The sequence below is a fragment of the Myodes glareolus genome, chromosome 17 (genome assembly GCF_982192425.1).
Source record: "Myodes glareolus chromosome 17, mMyoGla1.1, whole genome shotgun sequence".
Lineage (NCBI taxonomy): Eukaryota > Metazoa > Chordata > Mammalia > Rodentia > Cricetidae > Myodes > Myodes glareolus.
Genome location: NC_142042.1, coordinates 49,344,337 through 49,359,400, shown reverse-complemented (window position 1 = coordinate 49,359,400; position 15,064 = coordinate 49,344,337). Strand labels below are relative to the sequence as shown.

The 15,064-nt window shown below is 47.9% G+C and overlaps 1 protein-coding gene and 1 pseudogene across 1 annotated transcript in view; both read right to left on the bottom strand.

Annotated features, from left to right (window-relative positions):
- Slc6a17 (solute carrier family 6 member 17) overlaps nt 1-527 on the bottom strand; it is a 47,542-nt gene extending 47,015 nt beyond the window's left edge. Inside the window, exon 1 of the mRNA XM_087897663.1 lies at nt 160-527. The gene's annotated coding sequence lies outside the window, so the exon portion shown is untranslated. The remainder of the gene's footprint in view (nt 1-159) is intronic.
- Nucleotides 528-12,829: 12,302 nt separating this feature from the next.
- Nucleotides 12,830-14,515, bottom strand: LOC125406421 (ubiquitin-ribosomal protein eL40 fusion protein pseudogene; annotated as a pseudogene).
- Between the last annotated feature and the right edge of the window lie 549 nt (nt 14,516-15,064).

Below are 15,064 nucleotides of genomic sequence, written 5' to 3'. Positions count from 1 at the left end.
CCAGGAGGAGCCCCCGCGCCAGCGCTGGGTCGGGCGGACCGGGAGGAGCGCCGCCACGCACCAGGGGCCTCCGGCCTTCCAGGCTGGGGCGGGGCCGCAGCAGGCAAAGTTGCCGTGGCTGGCCCGGGTATGCCAGACGGGAATCAGACGGCGACTCACCTGTCCCGCGTGGACCGTCGCGTGGATTCGGCCCCTGGATTACCGCCGAGTGGCCGTGGTCCCCGACGGGTCGTGGGTGCACCGTCCTTCCCGAGGGCAACTGGAGTCAGGCGGCGACAGGCCCGGTCCGGGGCTGGGGGGACCCGGAGCTGCGCGCGCCGGCGCACGCGGCTCAGCTGGCTCCTCGTTCCCTCCCTCGCCGTCAGTCCCAACCCTGCTCCCGCTCTTCGCTCGCTCGGGGCTCTGGGGAGCCACCCCGGGGCCCAGATCCCGCGGCGGAGGGAGCGCGTGGCTGCGAAGGCCCCGACCGACTGCCGCCCTCCCCGCGCCCTGTCCGCACTGGCTCTGCGGAGCGGAACGGAGCTGGGCGGAGCGCGGCGCGCACTGTTCCCTCGCTTTCCGAAAGGCCACCCTGGCGGCGGGGCGCCGTGACGCAGGCTTGACTCACGCGCGGGCCCGCGTCAATGCGAGACTTCTGGGCTGCGAACGAGGCTCTGATGGCCGACACAAGCAGAGGGGTGGGCAGGGAGCAGAAGGGTTGCCGGGAGCCGCCTCTTAAGATCTCAGTGCTCTTCTTAGGGCATCTACCCTCGGGGAAAATGGGCCCCCCATGGCCATAGGCCTACCTGAGCCTGAGACCTCATCTGTCTTTACAAATTCACCTCCTCTTGACCCTCTTTCAGGATTTCAGCCCTACTCGGTGGTTATTCTTTGCATCCCATGTGAATGTCGCCTCTCTTCCTACCTTTGGGCTGTCCTTTCCCACGTCAGTCTTCCATCCTACCACCCTACAAGACCAACCCCTGCACAACACAGCTTCCCAGAACCCTGACAAACGAGTGGAGTGGGGGCAATGAGAGAGAGGGAAATTGTGACTGGGTACCAAAAAGTTGTTTAACTATGCTGGCCTTAAATAATGTATAGACGAAAGGGGAAAGGATAACCATTGTGAAGGGGACCAGGGCAAACACAAGAGCGAAGAATGTGTGCAGACAGGTGGTTGCTGAACTGGAGCAGAGCTGGAGGGTGGGGAGAGGCAAAGTTAGTCTTGGGGACAGGATCTGGCTGGCTGGAAGTGCTGTTTGGGGAGTCTGAAACGATTGTCTCTGTTCAAGGGAGCCTTTGGTATATCATAGGCAGGTACCTGTTTGGGATGGAGAAGGTGGAGTTGTCTTAATTATCCCAGCTAAAGTGGATAAAGACCAGAAGAAAGAACTCAGAAGGAACTGAGATTCTGCACTTACAGTCTAATCAGTTGTCCTGCCACAGTCTTATGGACGCTGACAGAAGACAAAGAACTCCGGGGCTGGAGACAATGGACTTGTAGTATAGGACGGCAAATACCACACGCTTCATATTCAGGCCAGCTTCTCCTAATCCTCAAGTCCTATGGGAGGAGTCTCAAGTTTAGGGAAGTCTAATGTTTTCTAACGGACTACAAGAAAACCTGCTGGTGATTTGAACCGACAGAATTTTTAATCATAAAGGATAGCAAACAAAACAACCCTCCACCATCTCAGTTTTCTGAGGCAATTCACTGTGCAAAGATCCGCTGAACTAGATTGGATCAAGAGGCCATCCGTGCCTCTGCCCATGAGACATCTGGAAATGCAAGATGCCCATTGAGAATAATCTCTCCCAATCGCTGACTTTTTTAGTCAACGGGTATTTAGCAAGCCTACTGTTTGCTGGACACTGCTATAGTCCTGCAGACATAACAGGCAAGACCCATCATGATCCCTGCCCTTATGGAATTTACATCCTGGTGCACTTAGCCAGGAAACCAGCAGGATGGAGGTGCGGGGAAGGAGGAAGCAGAAGGTGCGGAGCTGTGATGGGGGTGAACAAGTTCAGTGTGACCCCCCCAATGTGTGAAGAGGGGTGAAAGGAAGGGAAACCTCAGATGTAGATGGTTCTGGGGGGAGGGCTGTAGAGTTGGTGTAGAGATGGGAAAAGAACTTTTGAGTCTGGTGAACCTAAGTTTTTAATCTAGACTGCCATTACTTACATACCTTGAGTAAGATCTATAGCCTAAGGAGCCTCAATTTCCACATCTATAAAACAGGTACACACTGCAAGAAAATAATGTTTTATGCGGTTGTGATGGTCACGTGCGATGATTGTTTTAAATGATCTGATATCACATACCCTTGGTAAATGGGTGACTGTATTGTCACTAAGATAGCCTAGGAAGATTTGGGAGCAAAGGTGAAGAGACCCTGGATACTGAGAACAGCATGTCTTCAGGTACGAAGGCCCTTGTATCACGTCCACCTGATGACAGCCCTAATTGTGAGTGAACTCAGTACTTGGTTTCTTCATTCAAACTTCTGTGGGAAAAGAAGTTCCAGTAAGAACCCATATCCTTCTGATTTCATGGTTGCCAGCCTTGAATGGCCTTCTCATTTCCCAGCACCTCCATGTGGCTTTATGAGCCACCTATTCCTCTCTACAGTCAAGGTCACCTCAATTTTCTATTCTCTCAACCTCCCTTCTTGTCTACCCATCACCTCCTCAGTCTCTCAGAAGTTCCTTGATGCTCACCCAGGGCTGTGTGTCAGCCTTACCTGCACCCCCCCCCCCGAGTATCTGCACTTTCTCCCTCCAGTCCCTGCGAGAGCAGGGGAGCCTGCTGTCAGAATCCAGGTCCTATTTAGCCCCTGGGTCCCTTGGCCCACACCTTCTTAACAGCCTCAGACAACATCGGCCACCCTAGATTCTGGGGCTTTCTCGGTGGCTTAGAAGCACGTTCAGATATCTCCTTTAAAAGTCACCCCAACTTTCTTCTTCCAAATGCTCTGTCTCCATTTTCTCCTCTCCCCTTCACTTCTTAATCAACCCTGCTCTCTCATGACGTCAAGATGGATGTCAGCAATGACCTCTGATTCACTAAATCTGCAGGACATTTCCCCAGTCCTTCTGTTATTGTCCCCTGTATAGTACTTCCTTGGACTTCTCGCCTTCTTTAAGTCCCTGTCTTTATCTCCCTCTGCCCTCTGGTCATCCCTGTAGTTCTTCTGCTGACCTTTATGTACTGGACTTCCCAGATCACTGTCTGGTGCAGGAGAATTGTCTGTATTCTGTCAATCATGTATTTTAATAAAACGCTGATTGACCAGGCAGGAAGTATAGGCGGGTCAACCAGACAGGAAGTAGAGGCGGGACAATGAGAATAGGAGAAGGCTAGGGAGGAGGAAGCCATCTCATTCTGCCATTCCTGCCCAGACCACCGAAGAAGCAACATGTGAGCTGACAACTGGAAAAGGTACTGAGCCACATGGCTAACACAGACAAGACTTATGGGTTACTGTAAGATGTAAGAATTAGTTAACAAGAAGCCTGAGCTAATGGACCGATCAGTTTATATTCTTATGGAGTCCTATGTGTGATTTTCTTTGGGGCTTGCTGGCTGTGGGGTACTAGGCGGGACTGATACCCCAACAAGCCGGCTTTCATGTTACATCTGTCCCTTTGTAACTCAAAATCGTTCTAAACCACCCTCTCTCCTGCTGCTACTTTCATTCCAGAGACTCCTGAGTCTCCTGAGCCCTGCACACTCACTTACTCCACCTGTCTCAGAATCACCTCCTTATCCAGAGACCCAGCCTGCAAAATAGTCAACATTTTTCTTTCTGTTCCACTTCCAAGTCTCCCTCACAGAAAACCAATCATCACCTTGCAACCCCTTCCTTCTTATCAGTTCATGATAGGCACCATTAAATCCTGGAGGTCTTAGCTCCTAAAGGCCATGAGAGTCTGGTCACTTCTCTCTAATTATATCGTCACAATCTTAGTTCAAACTATAGCCATTAGTCACCTGAACACTCAGAATCTCCTGACTCAGATATCAGGTTCACCCCTTTGCCCCATACAAGAGGAATTTTTAAATGATTTTCCAAGACACGGTTTCTCTGTATAGCCCTGGCTGTCCTAGAACTTATTATGTAGACCAGGTTGGCCTCAGGCTCAGAGATCCTGAGCACTGGGATTAAAGGTGTGAGCCACCACACCTGGCTACAGCAGAAATCTTTTTAGAAGTAAAATGTAATGGTGCCTTTCTCAAGCCTGCGGTGCCTTGAGGCCCTTTCTTGCCTCCAGATTCATCTGCCACTCCTCCCTCCCTGGCTTCCCTGCAGCCCACTTGCTCCATCAGCCTTCTCTCTGCTCTCCCCACTCTTCCCACGCTTTCCTGGCTCAAGCTTCGGCCCATCTGCCCCCTCCACCAGGAATCCGTTACAGCCCCTCCTCCTCTCCCCTTGCTTCCTGTCCACTCACCCAACAGAATCCTCCACACCCTTCTGACTGTGCAGAAGAATAATGCCATTCTCTCAGGTGGGTACCTTCCCTCTGTAGCCTTTGTCACACCGTGATGAGGTATTTAAAGATGTGACAATACATTTCTAACAGCAGTGGGTGCCTGGTGAAGCTTCCATCCGTGTGAGGTGCTGCAGCCACAGCGTCAGAGATGAGATGGGGACGGGGATGGTGATGCAGGGAGGACATGGTAGGTTCTAGAAGTGAAGGTGCTCTTCTTCCTGTGACCCTGTGTACATGGAATGGAGTTCTGAGAGGGAAGAGAGATTGGCCTATCCACAAGAGCGTTCCAAAGGTCACCTATCCACCACCAAAAGGGGAGGGGACTTCCATGAGCAGAGACAGCATGGAGTGGCAGCTGCTCCTCCTCACATGGCCGCTTAGACCAGCCTTGGGGATGGCAGTTCTTCCTATGGCTCAGCGCTTACCTCCTCCTGTTGTCACATAGTGTGCTCTGGGTTTCAAGTGCCAATAAATGACATATTGGGAACATCCCTCTGTCGGGCAAGGGGCTCAGTTTCTGGCGTATCTCAGAGGAATGGCTGATACACCAGTCAAGAACAACTGGGAGGTGGTTGGGGTGCTTCTCTCTGTAACAGGCCAGAACCTAGTAAACGTCCCAAAGCAGCCTGTGTGGTGAGGAGACAGTGCTGAACTTCACCTAGATCAAGGAGAGCAATGCTTCCATTTGCGAGAAACAGGGTATTTGCCAGCACCCAGTGGTCAGGGCAAGGGTGTTCCATTCATTTTTGGTCTGAGTACTGTGTTTTAGAAGAAATCTAATTGATTTATTTTCATTCATATTTCATTCTAATTTCAATTGGATCCCACCTCATAATGTCTATCACTTCCCAGTAGTGCTAATATAAATAAATATTTCATTATTTATACATAAAGAAAAAGAAAAAACACTCCTAGAGGCTTTTCTTTTTTCTTCTCTTTAAGGTAGAACCCAGAAATAGAAATTGAGATTTCCTCTAAGAAATCCTGGTATTCCTTAAGGGAACTTGGACCCATCTCCCAAGCAAAGATGTATAAGTTATTCCCATAGGGCCACTACCACGCTCTGAAATTTTCAATAATGGAGATTATTTCTAAGATTATAGAAAATAGAAACCTAGAGTCTTTGGGGGAGGGGCAAGAAATGATTTATTTATTTCTCTCTCACACACACGGAACATCATGTTTTTATTAATTATTTGGGAATTTAACACAATGCACCCTGAACACACTTGCTTCCCAGTCCTCCCAGATCCACCCTCCCATCCTTGTGCATCACCCCTCTCCCACCCCACCCCCAGGAAAGAAAAAGCAAGTACAATTTGTTGCCCATATACTCACTGGAGCATGGTCAAACTCCCAGTGGCCATCTCCTTAAAGAGAACGGAGTCCTTCTCCCACCCCACCCCCACCCCAATCCCCACCAGAAGCCATCAACTGTGAAGAGCTACACTTCTGCTTCTCTATCACAACTTTTAAGGACTCTAATAGTTTCACGTCTGGACTATTTTCTTTGTCGGGGGGAGCAGGGAGAGAACGCCTCTCACTCTCAGCTATGAGTCCGCAATCATCAACACCACTGCCCAAGATTCTTCCCTGCCCAAATCGGCGGGCAGCAGCAGGGACTGTGAAAATAAACACGGAAACCTAGAGTCTTAACGTATATTGAGATAAAGATTGAGATAACAGTGCGAAATGGTTGATAAACAGGGTCAAGTCACCTGACTGTCAGCATAACAAATATATGAGATAATCCATTTGTCAAGACAAAGCCTCTAATGCGGCTCAGTTGTAGAGAGGTTCTAGCCCATGGTCCGTTGGCCTCATCGTCTTGTGCCCGTGGTATGGCGTCTAGGCAGGAAAATTCGACAGAGTAGAACCATGTACCTCATGCTGTGTGGGGATGGGATAGATAGGTAGGGTCTCAAAGATCCCTCTAAGGGCACACCCAAATGACCTGGAATTCTTCAATTAGATCCCATCTTATAATTTCTATCACTTTCCAGTAGTGCTAAGCTGGGGACCAGGCCTTTAACCTTTAGGCTACAGGATGGAGGGATATTCCAGATGCAAACCACAGCACATAACTACTGAAGATTAAGCCTTATTAGCAGAATTATTGTTTTCAGGGGAAGGCAGAGGTAGAACAAACCCTCCTAGGTGTCTCTTATGGAAGTAAGCACAAATGAGGGCAATAAGGAACTTACTTTGTGTAAGTGGACTTTTCCTTCCTGCCCACCAGTTCCCAAATAACAGACATGGAGACTTAATATTCATTGTAAGTGTTCAGCTGACAGCTCAGGCTTGTTACTAGCTAACTCTTACATTTTAAGTTAATCCTTATTTCTTATCTAAGTTCTACCATGTGGCTCCTGGCTTGTTACCTCATTTTCTACATGTCCTGCTTCCTCTGCATCTGCTGGCATCTCCTCTGACTCTGTCCTTCCTCCCAGCATCCTTAGTTTGGTTGTCCCACCTATACTTCCTGCCTGGCTACTGGCCAGTCATCTTTTTATTAAACCAATTTGAGTGACAAATCTTTACAGTATACGAAAGGATTCTTCCACAGCAGCTTTGTCCTTGACCTCACAGGCAGGTGTGGGTCCAGTGAGGCCATTTACATTCCTGGGCTTAAGGAAAAAGCAGGGGGTAAAGCCAGAAGATGCATTCAGTTCTCTAATATAGAAATGTGACATGTCAGGCCCAGCAGCTTCTACTTAGGAGATAGGGAGATAGCCCACTGGGTATGAGATCTTGCTACATAAGCAGGAGGTTCTGAGTTCAAATCCTTAGCAACCATGTAAAGCCATATATGCCTGTAAACCCAGAACCGTGGGCATGAGGACCAGAAGATTACTGCTAGACTGTGTTGATCTTTAGCCTAGCTCTCAGCTATCTCAAAGAAATATTTTAAAAAAAGACTGGTACAGTAGTACACTCAACCTTTTTTCCTTTTCCTCTGATTCTGTATGAGTGTATCAGCATGTGCATGTCTGTATGTACCACATACATGTACATCAAACACGAGTGCGTTCACAGGCACAAGAGGGATGTCTTAGGATATCTATTGCTATGAAGAGACACCACGACAATGGCAACTCTTATAAAGTAAAACATTTAATTGAGGTGGCTGCTTACAGTTCAGAGGTCTAGTCCATAATCATGGTGGGGAGTATGGCAGTGTGCAGGCAGACATGGTGCTGGCTACATCTTGATCAGAAGGCAACAATAAGTAGACCGAGGCCCTGGGCATGGCTTGACTATTTATGAGACCTCAAAGTCCACCCTACAGTGACTTATTGTCCTTACTGGAAGGTCATACCTACTCCAACAAAGCCACACCTCCTTTGAGTACCACTCCCTTTGTGCTTATAGGGGCCAATTACATTCAAACTATTACAGGGGGTATTTTTGATCTAGTACCAAAAGATAATAGTGAACTATTGAAAGTTTAAAAGCATGGAAAAGACATCATGGCAAGGACTTAGCGATGCTTAGCTGAGAAGCGGTTACCCCAGAGGCCTTCAGAAATAGCCTGCTTTTTCAGAAGAGATCTCAGTTTCTAGTCCTAGAGTCCACTCATGGTAGCTTCTAGGAAGTTCTTCATTGTTGACTTTGCGTCTTTCATAATAGCCTCGCCTTGGGACCTGAGGAAGATTCCTAAAATGGACTCCAGTGACAAACAGGTTTGGGAAAAATGGCAGAGAAATGGGAATGGAATTGAGACCAGAGGAAGACAGCGGAGGATGACACACACAGAGAACTAATGGAGGCCTCTATTTCCTGCCTGCCACTTCATGTTCCTCCACCCGTGACTCAGAGGAGCCTCTGAATGGCTTTGTTCCTTATCTCCCATGGCAACACAAGGCCATCATGCTGGTGGTGAAGATATGAATGCACAGCCCTTCACAGGAGCAAGATGTACCAGGCAGGCTGCGTGGTCTGATTCCTTTGTGTCTTGGAACTCAATGGTAGGAAACATGGCTCCTAGAGAGCCTGATTTCAGAGAGTTCCTTCTGGGTAGGACGGGCATCCCAGCTCACCACGCCACTGTCACCGTCCAGAGCCAAACCCAGAGCAGACCTTTGGAAACAAGCATGCTAGGGCAGGATTCTAGGCAAGCATCTCACTGCAGGAAAGGATCTGCTCTCTCTTTTGCCCTGGACTGCAGTGCAGAGCGAGGTGAAACGAGGTTCTGATGCTAGCACCACCTGTACACTACCAAACAACCTCTGATAGACTGTTCAATTTCTATGAACTCCATACCCTCTATCTGGAAAAAAAGTAACATGGAAATGGGATGGGGAGATTGCTCGGTGGGTAAGAGCCCATGGGGTGAAAACATGGGGTGAGAGCCTGAGTCCCAGGGCACGCATGTAAAAGCTAGGCATGTGTGTACCTGTAGCCAGAGCCAGGGGTCACAGGAACGGAAGACTGAAGGACACCTGGCCAGTCACCTAGGTAAAATGGTGATTTCCAAGTTCCCAAAGGAATAAGGAGGACAGTGACAGGACGGGACACCCAGTGTCCTCTGCACACACACAGGAGCACTCGGGCACTTCACACACACGCACACACACACTACACCACACCACACACACATTCGTGTGCATGGGCACACACAAAAATGGGGAAGAAATGAAATTGGAAATCTGTGCCCTGAGCTTGCCTGGATGCTGTAAGGGTTAGAGAAGTGCACGAACTCAAGGCAGCCTGCCACAGCTGCTGTCAGTAGGAGCGCTTAAGATGCACCAAACACTGCTCTGGGCAACTTAACACTTAATGTTATAAACCATTAAATCATTAAATAGCAATTTGCTCCAGGAGTTTTAAAACACATAGTGCGTGCTCCCCTTGAAGGAGAAAAGCTTCATTTGGAAAGTAACCTAACTAAGAAACCTAATGAAAACCATTCGGCAACGTTTGGTTATAAAAATTAGCAAACTAAAAGTGTGTAACCCTCCAATCCACAACCACCGGGCAGAGAGCTCAAGAAATGATTCTGTTACCATAGCAACAACAATTAAAAAGAAAAACAGGAATATAAATTAAAAATACGTAGAGAATCAATATGAAGAAGAGTCCAAGTAAAACCGAGAGGTTCAAAAGATGACTTGAATATAAGGAAGGAAATGGTGATGGTTGAATGCTCCATCACTGTAATCTCAGCCCCTGGGGAGCTGGTGAAGCAGGGCTGAAAGCGTGAGACCAGCCCCCGCTACATATAAAAATGTCTCAAAACCATAAACAATAACAAAAGACTATGATCTTTGGAGGAAATGTTTCTCAAAGACAAAACATAGTAAGCATGTTTATTCTCTCTTACTGATTTAAAAAAAACTACGATAATAAAAAAACAATTTTTTTCTTGACAAGCTGATTCTGAGGTTCAGAGAGAGAAAAAAATAATTAGCCAGGTAATTATGAAAATGGAGATTTGCGAAGAATTAGCCCACAAGCGAGAGTATATTCTAAAACTACTGAAATGGATGTAGTCCAAATCAAGAGAAATACAGGAAGCAGCAATAAAGCTCAGAAAATCTCAGGTAAGACGTTTTTGGGCTACAGAAAAGACTGTATTTAAAATGGGTAGAAATGTATTTTAATAAATTATATTGCTTTGGCCATCTGAGGCAAAAATAAATCTGAATCCTTACCTCGCTCCTTATATCAACATAAATTATAGATGGGCCAATATTGATGAATGTAAAAACCTAAGCCACAGTTGCACATCATGAGCAGGACCTAGAGGGATCTTATAGCTTGCTTATAGGTCTATTAGCAAGGAAGAAAGGCTGAAAAATCAATGAGCCAAGCAACCTTTTCAAACCCCAGGAAAAGAAACACAAAGCAGGCCCAAACAGACAGAAGGAAGGAGATGCTGGAGACGGTAGGGAAGGTGAAGACATGAACAAGCATGGTATAGCTGAAAGGCTTGCCAGAAGTTTATCCTTTGAAGCCAGGCATGACATCCCACATCCATAAACTTAGCACGCAGGAGGCAGAGACAGGATTGTGAGCTCCAGACCACTGAGAGAACAAGAGCTAGCAAGTGGATGGGCCTGAAACAGACAGACAGACAGACAGACAGACAGACAGACAGAGATTGATTGATTGATTGATTGACTGACTGACTGACTGACTACATGGTCTCTAAATATCAGCAGGAAAAATAGTAAATGGTTATATAGAGAAGAATGTTATTGGGGGAAATTCTAAAAATGAAAATATAGCTGGCTCTTACATTTTTTTTACAAATGCAAACAGATGTTCAGTTCCATGTGTAACAGGAGAAATACAATTGGAAAAACAATGGGATGCCATTTTCCCTATTATGATGGCAAATAATTAAACATGAGAAAGGGGGTTGAGAACACACATGTTGCTAGCGGAAGAGTTAGATGGTACGGTCTCGTTGGAAGAGAATTAGGCTATAGTTATCAAAATTCCAATGCCACAAACCCCTGACCACTAGGCCATGTCTATAAAAAAAATAGGAAGACATACAGTCATTTGGCATGCGTTTGGTTAAAGACACTCATTTGAAGATACTCCTTGAGCAGAGTCTGCAATATGGAAAACAGAAACAGTCTTGCTATCTATCAGCAAGGAGCTGTTTAAATCATTTATGGCACCTCCATGCAGTGACATTCTTAGTGTCATTAAAATGATCGGGGCTGCTCTTTATGTTCTGACCTAGAAATGTCTCCAAGATGGGCGGTTAAATGCAGAAAGGATAAAGAGGGCGTGGCTGTGTATGCCTGTCGAGCCAGAGATATTTCTTGATCAATACCTGACAGGTCAATAATTATGTCTCCTCTATGGTAAGGCGCTGTGTGAACAGGGGCAGGTATGGGATGAAGATTTGCCTTTTAGTGTTGTGTTCCCCATGTCTCCACCCCTGTATCCCATAGATCACTGTGGGTTTCTATATGCATGGCAGATCTGAAGGAAGGGTCACCCTATACCAACTATAATATTCCTCTAGGCCCTGCTCATTGCTTGGGGCAGACCTGCTAGGTTCTGATTCTGAGCTTCCCCTCTTTGGCTGCACAGTGAGGCTGGTGGAGGGGCCACAGGAGCTGGTGAGGAGTAAAGAAGAAAGTACACACAGCCCTCACTCAGTAAACAACAATTACTGCTTACAGCTTTTCTGGGAACCGGGAGAATGCCAGGAAGGACAGGAGGAACGGAGCCTCACACTCAAATGTGCACACTCCCTCCCTTCCGAAGTTGCCTCCGAACTGCTCGGGAAGAGAAACAGCAAGCAAAATTCTCTAATATGAGCAGCAAGGACATTGCTCCTCTCTGTACCTGAGAGGGAGAGAAAGAAGGTGTTCCAACTGCCTTGACTTCAGTCTGGCGGATGAACAGCCATTCGATGTAAATGATGCTCAGTGGGACCAGAGCATCAGCCAGGAGGGGGCTGGGAAGATGTGCTGGGTAATTCTGGGAATGGGAGGGCGACGTCAGTCCCACCAAACACCAAGAGAACTTAAGGTACAAAACCCGCGTCCCGTCAGCTCACTGAAGGCATGGAGGTTTCAGGACCAGCTTCAAATATAGACCCGTTTCCATAAAAGCATCAGCAGCTGTTTCTATAAATACCTCAGCCAGTTTTCCGGGGTTCTCATGTGACTTTGATGCCAACCTCAGCTGTGGGGATCCGTCACCATGGTGACTGGCCCCGTGACCAGCCACTCTTCATTCATAGCAGGTTGCTGCGTCCTGGATTGAGGGTGGAGTGATTAAGGGAGGTGGAAAGCGGACCAAGGGTAGGGGAAGGAACAGGGATGAACAATGAGTAAGGATGATGTCTCCAGTCCCTGGAGAGGCTCGGTGCTCCAGCCTGACTGTTAGGATGCTCTGACAGAATTATTGATCTCTCCGGCTCCTGTCACAGGAGAAACATTTTTTTTTTATTCAGGTCGAAGTAAATTTCTTTGCCTTTGAGTCAGAGAATTAAAGATTCAGAGCTGGAAATAATCCTCTATCATTGTTGTCGGTACAGATGAAGTGCAAGGCCCAGAAAGGGGAGGCAACTTCTACAAGGTCACACAGCAAGACTTTTGCAAAACTGGGGCAACCGTCCCCACGCTGCAAGTCCTCCCTGATTCCTCTCCATTTAAGTAGGGCTCCCCTCTGGGCAAGGTCTGCTGTGGCCTGTAGAGATCTAAGTATGACCTCTGATGCTCAGGACATGAGGTTCCTTTGCTCCTGTGTTACTGAACCTGGGTGGGGCCATGAGTGAGCACAGAGCTCATTTAGTCTGTGCCAGGTCAGCCCTGAACCTGACTGATAAGTGTAGGAGGGAATGACTAATAAACCAGAGGTCCCGCTGCAATTAGCAAAGTCAGTTCAGGCTTAGTTAGCTATGGTGATCTCTGTATGATCAAAATGTCTCAGACCCACCCTATCTTGTGCCTGTCCGTGTTTCACTCTGAGGTGAAATGAAGAGACATGGAGTGAACGTTTTTCCACACAGAGAGCACATGCCCACTGTAATTAGCTATCAGGGGTAAGAAAATCAAAGAGACTTTCTTTTTTTTTTTTGAGCCACGATCTCACTATATTGCCCAGGTTGACCTCAAACTCTTTTTTTTTCCTGCTCCAGTCAATGGAAGGGAACCTTATTTGGTCCTGGGATCATGGGCCAGGTATAGCCCCAGCTTTATTTGACCTTCTTCTTGGGGCGCAGATTGTGGGTGTGACCACATTTCTTGCACGGGGGTACAGGCATGCATAGCACTTGTGGCAGATCATCTTGTCACAGTTGTACTTCTGGGCAAGCTGACAAAGGGCCGGCTCGATGATGCCACCACGCAGGCGAGGCACCAGGGGCAAGGTGGAGTCTTTCTGGATGTTGTAGTCCAAAAGAGTGTGGCCGTCCTTCAGCTGTTTGCTGGCAAATATCAGCCTCTACTGGGATGGGACGCCTTTCTTGTCTTGTATCATGGCCTTGACATTCTGGATAGTGTCACTGGACTTGTCCTCAAGAGTCTTACCCATCAGGGGCTTCACAAAGATCTGCAGGCTGGCGTTCACACGGCCACCTCGTGGAAGAGAAAGAGCTGCCTCTTGATTCTTGATCAAATTCTTGATCTTCCTATCTTAGCCTCCCCAATGCAGGGATTATAGGTACATACCACCATGCCCAGTCTGAAGAGACTTGCTAATTCACAAACTACGCTCCAGAGAGGTTCTCAGATCTGGAATTAGAGTGAACCATAGAAATCAAAGTGGGCTTCCAGGAAGTGAGGAAAAAAATTATACCCTGAAACATGGGTTGGAAGGAGCAAGAGGAAATGTTCGGGGCAGAGGTTGGGCGGTGAGGGCAGGGGAGAAAGTGTGACCATGGTGATTGTGGTGACCAAGGTTCAGAAAAGGAATTAGCTGCTGGTCACAAGCTCATTCATATGATTCCCTCAAATGGGCCGCAGAAGCACCATAGAGGGCCTGGGAGGCGATTACTTCAGATAAAGAAACATTGTGTTAAAATTTTCTGCACAGGACTGAGAACAAATGAAGATGTTGTCATGGGACTGGAAGATCAGCAACAGCAATTACAGGCTCTATCGTCACCTGGTCCTGGGACAGATGCTCAGCAGGCTCTGCAGAGGTTAACACACACACACACACACACACACACAAGTGCGCACACACACAACCGTGGGTGTGCTACAGCCTAGCAGCTTCCAGGGAAACCCAGGCAGAGGCTCAGGGGCTCTGCCTCTCTTCACTCCTGCCATGTTCCTATACCTCAGGATAGAAATCAGAGAGTAGCATGTCCCTCCTGTCCTCACCCACCTCTATTATCCAGCCAACGGAGGGACTCCAATAATTAGTTTCCCAACATGGAAGGGACAGAGGATTTATTCCATCAGAAAGGAGGAACTTCATCTATGCTAGTCACTGTTCCTGTGTTTACTCAGCCAGGACAGCAGCCCCTGGAGTCCGGAGACTCTGCCGCACCCGTGTCTGAAACGTTCCTCTGCCTTACAGCAGGGCTCATGGGACATCCATGCAGGAAGGCCTGGGACATGCTGGCATTTTGCTCAGCTTTGGAGGTGGGCCTGAATCTGAATTCCGGCTGTGTCACTTACACAAGTGGCCTTCAGAGCTTATTTAGTCTCTGAGCCTCCGTTGCTTCCCTTGTGAGAAGGGATGTGTCACCTACCCTGAAGAGAAGCTGTGGTGAGGGATGATGGTCACAGTGGCGTGGAAAAAGAACTGATGTGGAAATCGCTTCTTTTCCCCTACAGGACATGGAGAAGGAAGAGTGTGCATCCACACACTTGTCAACACACACACATGTGCATACTCACAACATACACACACGTGCATACTTACAACATACACACATACCCCCTGTGGTGGTTTGAAAGAAAACGGCCCCGGAGGGAGTGGCACTACTCGGAGGTGTGGCTTGGCTGGGGCGGGTGTGACCTTCTTGGAGGAAGTGTGTCCGTGTAGAGGTGGGCTTTGAGGTCTCATATGTGCTCAGGCCACACCCAATTCTCAGTTTGCTTCTGTTATCTGCTTATCGAGAGATAAAACTCTCAGCTCCAGCACCACGTCTGCCTGCATGCCA